This window comes from Zonotrichia albicollis, chromosome 1 (genome assembly GCF_047830755.1).
Source record: "Zonotrichia albicollis isolate bZonAlb1 chromosome 1, bZonAlb1.hap1, whole genome shotgun sequence".
Taxonomy (NCBI): Eukaryota; Metazoa; Chordata; class Aves; order Passeriformes; family Passerellidae; genus Zonotrichia; species Zonotrichia albicollis.
In genome coordinates, this window is record NC_133819.1 from 58040389 (window position 1) to 58050964 (window position 10576).

The following is a 10576-nucleotide window of genomic DNA, read 5'->3' on the forward strand; positions in this document are numbered from 1 at the left end:
TCGGGACTGTTGTGGTCTACATCATATCAAAAAACTTTTCCACTATGTCTGGCAAGGAGAAACTGTGCCTGCACAGAAAACATCTCCTATCGTGTTTTACATGTTGCAGAGAGCTCTGCAGAGTGTTTTGCAATAAGGAAAACAAAGTTGTCCAAAACACCTTCCAACCGAATGTTCACGTGTTTGGAAAAGCTAGGAGAGTGGTAAGGTACTGTTTTCTATCAGTTTGCAAGCTGCGCACACAATGCAAGTGATGTGCAGCTTCATTCTCACCATTCCGAAGCAGCCGCACTCTCCAGCTGCCGGAGGCGAAGAAGCGGCTTCTTCGCGCAAAGGCGATTGTGCCGGTCACAGTGCACTCCAGTGCGGCGGCTTCTGCCGAAATGTGCCCGGGACCGGCGCTTAGCTCCGGGGAGCTCCGTATCCTTCGTCTTTAGCGTCTTTTGTGGTCTACATCATTTGAGAAATGTTTTTCAATATGTCTGGCAAGGAGAAACTGTGCCTGCACAGAAAACATCTCCCATCGTGTTTTACATGTTGCAGAGAGCTCTGCAGAGTGTTTTGAAAGAAGAAAAACAAAGTTGTCCAAAACACCTTCCAACCGAATGTTCACGTGTTTGGAAAAGGTAGGAGAGTGGTAAGGTACTGTCTTCTATCAGATTGCAAGCTGCGCACACTATCCCAGTGTTGTGCAGCTTCATTCTTCACCTTTCCGAAACAGCCGCTCTCTCCGGCTCGCGGAGACGAAGAAGCGGCTTCTTCGCGCAAAGGCGATTGTGCCGGTCACAGTGCACTCCAGTGCGGCGGCTTCTGCCGAAATGTGCCCGGGACCGGCGCTTAGCTCCGGGGAGCTCCGTATCCTTCGTCTTTAGCGTCTTTTGTGGTCTACATCATTTGAGAAATGTTTTTCAATATGTCTGGCAAGGAGAAACTGTGCCTGCACAGAAAACATCTCCCATCGTGTTTTACATGTTGCAGAGAGCTCTGCAGAGTGTTTTGAAAGAAGAAAAACAAAGTTGTCCAAAACACCTTCCAACCGAATGTTCACGTGTTTGGAAAAGGTAGGAGAGTGGTAAGGTACTGTCTTCTATCAGATTGCAAGCTGCGCACACTATCCCAGTGTTCTGCAGCTTCATTCTTCACTTTTCCGAAGCAGCCGCTCTCTCCGGCTCGCGGAGACGAAGAAGCGGCTTCTTCGCGCAAAGGCGATTGTGCCGGTCACAGTGCACTCCAGAGCGGCGGCTTCTGCCGAAATGTTCCCGGGACCGGCGCTTAGCTCCGGGGACATCCGTACCTTCTTCTTTCGGGACTGTTGTGGTCTACATCATTGCAAAAAACTTTTCCACTATGTCTGGCAAGGAGAAACTGTGCCTGCACAGAAAACATCTCCCATCGTGTTTTACATGTTGCAGAGAGCTCTGCAGAGTGTTTTGAAAGAAGAAAAACAAAGTTGTCCAAAACACCTTCCAACCGAATGTTCACGTGTTTGGAAAAGGTAGGAGAGTGGTAAGGTACTGTCTTCTATCAGATTGCAAGCTGCGCACACTATTCCAATGTTGTGCAGCTTCATTCTTCACCTTTCCGAGGCAGCCGCTCTCTCCGGCTCGCGGAGACGAAGAAGCGGCTTCTTCGCGCAAACGCGATTGTGCCGGTCACAGTGCACTCCAGAGCGGCGGCTTCTGCCGAAATGCTCCCGAGACCGGCGCTTAGCTCCGGGACATCCGTACCTTCTTCTTTCGGGACTTTTGTGGTCTACATCATTGCAAAAAACTTTTCCACTATGTCTGGCAAGGAGAAACTGTGCCTGCACAGAAAACATCTCCCATCGTGTTTTACATGTTGCAGAGAGCTCTGCAGAGTGTTTTGCAAGAAGAAAAACAAAGTTGTCCAAAACACCTTCCAACCGAATGTTCACGTGTTTGGAAAAGGTAGGAGTGTGGTAAGGTACTGTTTTCTATCAGTTTGCAAGCTGCGCACAGAATTCTAGTGATGTGCAGCTTCATTCTCACCTTTCCGAAGCAGCCGCACTCTCCGGCTCGCGGAGACGAAGAAGCGGTTTCTTCGCGCAAAGGCGATTGTGCCGGTCACAGTGCACTCCAGTGCGGCGGCTTCTGCCGAAATGCTCCCGGGACCGGCGCTTAGCTCCGGGGACCTCCGTATCCTTCGTCTTTAGCATCTTTTGTGGTCTACATCATTGCAGAAATGTTTTAGACTATGTCTGGCAAGGAGAAACTGTGCCTGCACAGAAAACATCTCCCATCGTGTTTTACATGTTGCAGAGAGGTTTGCAGAATGTTATGCAAGAAGAAAAACAAAGTTGTCCAAAACACCTTCCAACCGAATGTTCACGTGTTTGGAAAAGGTAGGAGAGTGGTAAGGTACTGTCTTCTATCAGATTGCAAGCTGCGCACACTATCCCAGTGTTCTGCAGCTTCATTCTTCACCTTTCCGAAGCAGCCGCTCTCTCCGGCTCGCGGAGACGATGAAGCGGCTTCTTCGCACAAAGGCGATTGTGCCGGTCACAGTGCACTCCAGTGCGGCGGCTTCTGCCGAAATGTGCCCGGGACCGGCGCTTAGCTCCGGGGACATCCGTACCTTCTTCTTTCGGGACTTTTGTGGTCTACATCATTGCAGAATGGTTTTTCACTATGTCTGGCAAGGAGAAACTGTGCCTGCACAGAAAACATCTCCCATCGTGTTTTACATGTTGCAGAGAGCTCTGCAGAGTGTTTTGCAAGAAGAAAAACAAAGTTGTCCAAAACACCTTCCAACCGAATGTTCACGTGTTTGGAAAAGGTAGGAGAGTGGTAAGGTACTGTCTTCTATCAGATTGCAAGCTGCGCACACTATCCCAGTGTTCTGCAGCTTCATTCTTCACCTTTCCGAAGCAGCCGCCCTCTCCGGCTGGCGGAGACGAAGAAGCGGTTTCTTCGCGCAAAGGCGATTGTGCCGGTCACAGTGCACTCCAGAGCGGCGGCTTCTGCCGAAATGTTCCCGGGACCGGCGCTTAGCTCCGGGGAGCTCCGTATCCTTCGTCTTTAGCGTCTTTTGTGGTCTACATTATTTGAGAAATGTTTTTCAATATGTCTGGCAAGGAGAAACTGTGCCAGCACAGAAAACATCTCCCATCGTGTTTTACATGTTGCAGAGAGGTTTGCAGAGTGTTTTGCAAGAAGAAAAACAAAGTTGTCCAAAACACCTTCCAACCGAATGTTCACGTGTTTGGAAAAGGTAGGAGAGTGGTAAGGTACTGTCTTCTATCAGATTGCAAGCTGCGCACACTATCCCAGTGTTGTGCAGCTTCATTCTTCACCTTTCCGAAGCAGCCGCTCTCTCCGGCTCGCGGAGACGAAGAAGCGGCTTCTTCGCGCAAAGGCGATTGTGCCGGTCACAGTGCACTCCAGAGCGGCGGCTTCTGCCGAAATGTGCCCGGGACCGGCGCTTAGCTCCGGGGACATCCGTACCTTCTTCTTTCGGGACTTTTGTGGTCTACATCATTGCAAAAAACTTTTCCACTATGTCTGGCAAGGAGAAACTGTGCCTGCACAGAAAACATCTCCCATCGTGTTTTACATGTTGCAGAGAGCTCTGCAGAGTGTTTTGCAAGAAGGAAAACAAAGTTGTCCAAAACACCTTCCAACCGAATGTTCATGTGTTTGGAAAAGGTAGGAGAGTGGTAAGGTACTGTTTTCTATCAGATTGCAAGCTGCGCACACTATCCCAGTGTTCTGCAGCTTCATTCTTCACCTTTCCGAAGCAGCCGCCCTCTCCGTCTCGCAGAGACGAAGAAGCGGTTTCTTCGCGCAAAGGCGATTGTGCCGGTCACAGTGCACTCCAGAGCGGCGGCTTCTGCCGAAATGCTCCCGGGACCGGCGCTTAGCTCCGGGGACATCCGTACCTTCTTCTTTCGGGACTGTTGTGGTCTACATCATTGCAAAAAACTTTTCCACTATGTCTGGCAAGGAGAAACTGTGCCAGCACAGAAAACATCTCCCATCGTGTTTTACATGTTGCAGAGAGCTCTGCAGAGTGTTTTGCAAGAATAAAAACAAAGTTGTCCAAAACACCTTCCAACCGAATGTTCACGTGTTTGGAAAAGGAGGAGTGTGGTAAGGTACTGTCTTCTATCAGTTTGCAAGCTGCGCACACTATCCCAGTGTTCTGCAGCTTCATTCTTCACCTTTCCGAAGCAGCCGCTCTCTCCGGCTCGCAGAGACGAAGAAGCGGCTTCTTCGCGCAAAGGCGATTGTGCCGGTCACAGTGCACTCCAGTGCGGCGGCTTCTGCCGAAATGTGCCCGGGACCGGCGCTTAGCTCCGGGGAGCTCCGTATCCTTCGTCTTTAGCGTCTTTTGTGGTCTACATCATTTGAGAAATGTTTTTCACTATGTCTGGAAAGGAGAAACTGTGCCTGCACAGAAAACATCTCCCATCGTGTTTTACATGTTGCAGAGAGCTCTGCAGAGTGTTTTGAAAGAAGAAAAACAAAGTTGTCCAAAACACCTTCCAACCGAATGTTCACGTGTTTGGAAAAGGTAGGAGAGTGGTAAGGTACTGTCTTCTATCAGATTGCAAGCTGCGCACACTATCCCAGTGTTCTGCAGCTTCATTCTTCACTTTTCCGAAGCAGCCGCTCTCTCCGGCTCGCAGAGACGAAGAAGCGGCTTCTTCGCGCAAAGGCGATTGTGCCGGTCACAGTGCACTCCAGAGCGGCGGCTTCTGCCGAAATAGTCCCGGGACCGGCGCTTAGCTCCGGGGACATCCGTACCTTCTTCTTTCGGGACTGTTGTGGTCTACATCATTGCAAAAAACTTTTCCACTATGTCTGGCAAGGAGAAACTGTGCCTGCACAGAAAACATCTCCCATCGTGTTTTACATGTTGCAGAGAGCTCTGCAGAGTGTTATGCAAGAAGAAAAACAAAGTTGTCCAAAACACCTTCCAACCGAATGTTCACGTGTTTGGAAAAGGTAGGAGAGTGGTAAGGTACTGTCTTCTATCAGATTGCAAGCTGCGCACACTATTCCAATGTTGTGCAGCTTCATTCTTCACCTTTCCGAGGCAGCCGCTCTCTCCGGCTCGCGGAGACGAAGAAGCGGCTTCTTCGCGCAAACGCGATTGTGCCGGTCACAGTGCACTCCAGAGCGGCGGCTTCTGCCGAAATGCTCCCGAGACCGGCGCTTAGCTCCGGGGACATCCGTACCTTCTTCTTTCGGGACTTTTGTGGTCTACATCATTGCAAAAAACTTTTCCACTATGTCTGGCAAGGAGAAACTGTGCCTGCACAGAAAACATCTCCCATCGTGTTTTACATGTTGCAGAGAGCTCTGCAGAGTGTTTTGCAAGAAGGAAAACAAAGTTGTCCAAAACACCTTCCAACCGAATGTTCATGTGTTTGGAAAAGGTAGGAGAGTGGTAAGGTACTGTTTTCTATCAGTTTGCAAGCTGCGCACACAATGCAAGTGATGTGCAGCTGCATTCTCACCATTCCGAAGCAGCCGCACTCTCCAGCTGCCGGAGGCGAAGAAGCGGCTTCTTCGCGCAAAGGCGATTGTGCCGGTCACAGTGCACTCCAGTGCGGCGGCTTCTGCCGAAATGTGCCCGGGACCGGCGCTTAGCTCCGGGGAGCTCCGTATCCTTCGTCTTTAGCGTCTTTTGTGGTCTACATCATTTGAGAAATGTTTTTCAATATGTCTGGCAAGGAGAAACTGTGCCTGCACAGAAAACATCTCCCATCGTGTTTTACATGTTGCAGAGATGTTTCCAGAGCCAGCCAGGAACTCCCAGACACAGGACCCCGAAAACAAACCACCGCCCTTTTCCCTGGCAAAGAAAACTCACTCACCCCGCTTCTGGCTCGCAGACTGCAGGAGCCCCTTTCCTCTATCATACCAGCCCGACTCGACACTTGTGCCACCTTTGATCTGGGAACCATCCAGCGCATCGTGGATTATCAGGAGCCAGCCGGCCACTCCCAGCCACAGGCCCCGAAACATATACCATGGTCCTTTTCCACAGAAAAAAAAAATCAGCTGCCCTGCTTCTGGATGGTAGATTGCCGGAGCCACTTGCATCTATCAAACCAGCCCGACTTGGCACTGTTGCCCACTTGGGTCTGGGAACCATCCTGCGTATCGTGGATTTTCAGGAGCCAGCCGCCCACTCCCAGGCACAGGCCCCCAAACATAAACTACGGCCCTTTTCCCTGGCAAACACAACTCAAGCGCCCCGCTTCTGGCTGGCAGATTGCAGGAGCCACGTGGCTCTATCAAACCAGCCCAACTTGTCACTGCTGCCACCTTTCATCTGGGAACCATCCTGCATAACGTGGATTTTCAAGAGTCAGCCAGCCCTCCCCGCCACAGGCCCGGAAACACAAACCACGGCCCTTTTCCATTGCAAACAAAACTCAGCCGCCCCGCTTCTGGCTGGAAGATTGAAGGAACCAGTTTTCTCTATCAATCCAGCCCGACATGGAAAGGTGCCACCTTTCATCTGGGAACCATCCTGCGTATCGTGGATTTTCAGGAGCCAGCCGGCCACTCCCAGCCACAGGCCCCCAAACACATATTACGGCCCTTTTCCCGGGAAAAAAAAACAGATGCCCCGCTTCAGGATGTTAGATTGCAGGAGCCACTCTGTGCTATCAAACCAGCCGGAGTCGGCACTGGTGCCTCCTTTCATCTGGGAACCATCCTGCGTATCGTGGATTTTCAGGACCAGCCGGCCACTCCCAGCCACAGGACCCCGAACACCAACCACGGCCCTTTTCCCTGGCAAACTAATCTCACCCGCCCTGCTTCTGCCTGGCAGATTGCAGGAGCCACTTGCCTCTATCAAACCAGCCCGACTTGGCACTGGTGCCTCTTTCATATGGGAAGCATCCTGCGTATCGTGAATTTTCCGGAGTCAGCCGGCCGCTCCCAGCCACAGGCCCGGAAACATAAACCACGGCCCTTTACCCTTGCAAACAAAACTCCCCCGCCCCGCTTCTGGCTGGCAGATTGCAGGAGCCACTTGGCTCTGTCAAACCAGCCCAACTTGGCACTGCTGCCACCTTTCATCTGGGAACCATCCTGCGTATCGTGGATTTTCAGGAGCCAGACGGCCACTTCCAGCCACAGGCCCCCAAACAAAAACTACGGCCCTTTTCCCTGGAAGTAAAACTGACCTGCCCATCTTCAGCTGGCAGATTGCAGGAGCCTCTTGGCTCTGTCAAACCAGCCCGACTTGGCACTGGTGCCACCTTTCATCTGGGAACCATCCTGCCTATCGTGGATTTTCAAGAGTCAGCCAGCCACTCCCAGCCACAGGCCCGGAAACACAAACCACGGCCCTTTTCCATTGCAAACAAAACTCACCCGCCCCGCTTCTGGCTGGAAGATTGCAGGAACCAGTTTTCTCTATCAAACCAGCCCGACATGGAAAGGTGCCACCTTTCATCTGGGAACGATCCTGCGTATCGTGGATTTTGAGGAGCCAGCCGGCCACTGCCACCCACAGGCCCTCAAACAAATACCACCGTCCTTTTCCCTGGAAAAAAAGTCAGCTGCCCGGCTTCAGGATGGTAGACTGCAGGAGCCACTTTGTGCTATCATACCAGCTCAACTCCGCACTGGTGCCCCCTTGGGCCTGGGAACGATCCTGCGCGGCGTAGATTTTCAGAAGCCAGCCAGCCACACCCAGCCACAGGACCCCGAACACAAACCACGGCTCTTTTCCCTGGCAAACAAAACTCACTCACCCCGCTTCTCGCTCGCAGATTGCAGGAGCCACTTGCCTCTATCAAACCAGCCCGACTTGGCACAGGTGCCACCTTTCATCTGGGAACCATCCTGCGTATCATGGATTTTCAGGAGCCAGCCGGCCACTTCCAGGTATAGGCACCAAAACATAAAACTACGGCCCTTTTCCCTGGAAGTAAAGCTGACCTGCCCATCTTCTGGCTGGCAGATTGCAGGAGCCACTTGGCTCTATCAAACCAGCCCGACTCGGCACTGGTGCCACTTTTCATTTGGGAACCATCCTGCATATCAGGGATTTTCAAGAGCCACCCGGACACTCCCAGCCACAGGCCCCCAAATGCATACCACGGTCCTTTTCCACAGAAAAAAAAATCAGCTGCCCCGCTTCTGGATGGTAGATTGCCGGAGCCACTTGCGTCTATCAAACCAGCCCGACTTGGCACTGGTGCCACCTTTCATCTGGGAACCATCCTGCGTATCGTGGATTTTCAGGAGCCAGCCGGCCACTCCCAGCCACAGGCCCCCAAACACAAACAAGGCCCTTTTCCCTGGCAAACAAAACTCACCCGCCCCGCTTCTGGCTGGCAGATTGCAGGAGCTTCTGGGCTCCGTCAAACCAGCCCGACTTGGCACTGGTGCCACCTTTCATCTGGTAACCATCCTGCGTATCGTGGATTTTCTGGAGTCAGCCAGCCACTCCCAGCCACAGGCCCGGAAACACAAACCACGGCCCATTTCCCTTGCAAACAAAACTCAGCCGCCCCGCTTCTGGCTGGCAGATTGCAGGAACCAGTTTTCTCTGTCAAACCAGCCCGACTTGGCACTGGTGCCACCTTTCATCTGGGAACCATCCTGCGTATCGTGGATTTTCAGGACCAGCCTGCCACTCCCAGCCACAGGCCCCCAAACACATACCACGGCCCTTTTCCCTGGAAAAAATACTCAGCTGCCCATCTTCTGGCTGGCAGATTGCAGGAGCCACTTGCCTCTATCAAACCAGCCCGACTTGGCACTGGTGCTTCCTTTCATCTGGGAACCATCCTGCGTATCGTGGATTTTCAGGAGCCAGCCGGCCACTCCCAGCCACAGGCCCCCAAACACAAACAACGGCCCTTTTCCCTGGAAGTAACACTGACCTGCCCATCTTCTGGCTGGCAGATTGCAGGAGCCACTTGGTTCTATCAAACCAGCCCGACTTTGCACTGGTGCCCCCTTGGGTCTGGGAATCATCCTGCGTATCGTGGATTTTCAGAGGCAGCCGGCCACTCCCAGCCACAGGCCCCCAAACAAATACCACGGCCCTTTTCCCTGGGAAACAAAACTCAGCTGCCCTGCTTCTGGATGGTAGATTGCAGGACCCACTTTGTTCTATCAAACCTGCTCGACTTGGAAATGGTGCCACCTTTCATCTGGGAACCATCCTGCGTATCGTGGATTTTCAGTAGCCAGCTGGCCACTCCCACCCACAGGCCCCTAAACACATACTACGGCCCTTTTCCCTGGAAAAAATACTCAGGTGCCCCGCCTCTGGCTGGCATATTGAAGGAGCCACTTGGCTCTATCAAACCAGCCCGGCTTGGCACTGGTGCCACCTTTCATCTGGGAACCATCCTGCATATTGTGGATTTTGAGGAGTGAGCAAGCCACTCCCAGCCACAGGTCCCCAAACACAAACCACGGCCCTTTTCCCTGGCAAACAAAACTCACCCGCCCCGCGTCTGGCTGGCAGATTGCAGGAGCCACTGGGCTCTATCAAACCAGCCCGACTTGGCACTGGTGCCACTTGTCATTTAGGAACCATCCTGCGTATCGTGGATTTTCAGGACCAGCCTGCCACTCCCAGCCACAGGCCCCTAGACATATACCACGGTCCTTTTCCACAGAAAACAAAATCAGCTGCCCCGCTTCTGGATGGTAGATTGCAGGAGCCACTTCCGTCTATCAAACCAGCCCGACTTGGCGCTGTTGCCCCCTTGGGTCTGGGAAGCATCCTGCGTATCGTGGATTTTCAGGAGCCAGCTGGCCACTGCCAGCCACAGGCCCCCAAACACAAACAAGGCCCTTTTCCCTGGCAAACAAAACTCACCCGCCCCGCTTCTGGCTGTCAGATCGCAGGAGCCACTTGGCTCTATCCAACCAGCCCGACTTGGCACTGCTTCCACCTTTCATCTGGGAACCATCCTGCGCGGCGTGGATTTTCAGGATCCAGATGGCCACTCCCAGCCACAGGCCCCCAAACAAAAACCACGGCCCTTTTCCCTGGAAAGAATACTCAGCTGCCCACCTGCTGGATGGTAGATTGCAGGAGCCACTTTGTACTATCATACCAATGCGACTTGGCAGTGGTGCTACCTTGGGTCTGGGAATCATCCTGCGTATCGTGGATTTTCAGGAGTCAGCCGGCCACTGCCAGCCACAGGCCCCAAAACACAAACCACGGCCCTTTTCCCTGGAAGTAAAACTGACCTGCCCATCTTCTGGACGGCAGATTGCAAGAGCCACTTGGCTCTATCAAGCCAGCCCGACTTGGCACTGGTGCCACCTTTCATCTGGGAACCATCCTGCGTATCATGGATTCTCAGGAGCCAGCCGGCCACTCCCAGCTACAGGCCGCCGAACACAAACCACGGCCCTTTTCCCTGGCAAACAAAACTCACCCGCCCCGCTTCTGGCTGGCAGATTGCAGGAGCCACTTGGCTCTATCAAACCAGCCCGACTTGGCACTGGTGCCACCTTTCATCTGGGAACCGTCCTGCGTATCGTGGATTTTCAGGAGCCAGCTGGCCGCTCCCAGCCACAGGCCCCTAAACATATACCACGGTCCTTTTCCACAG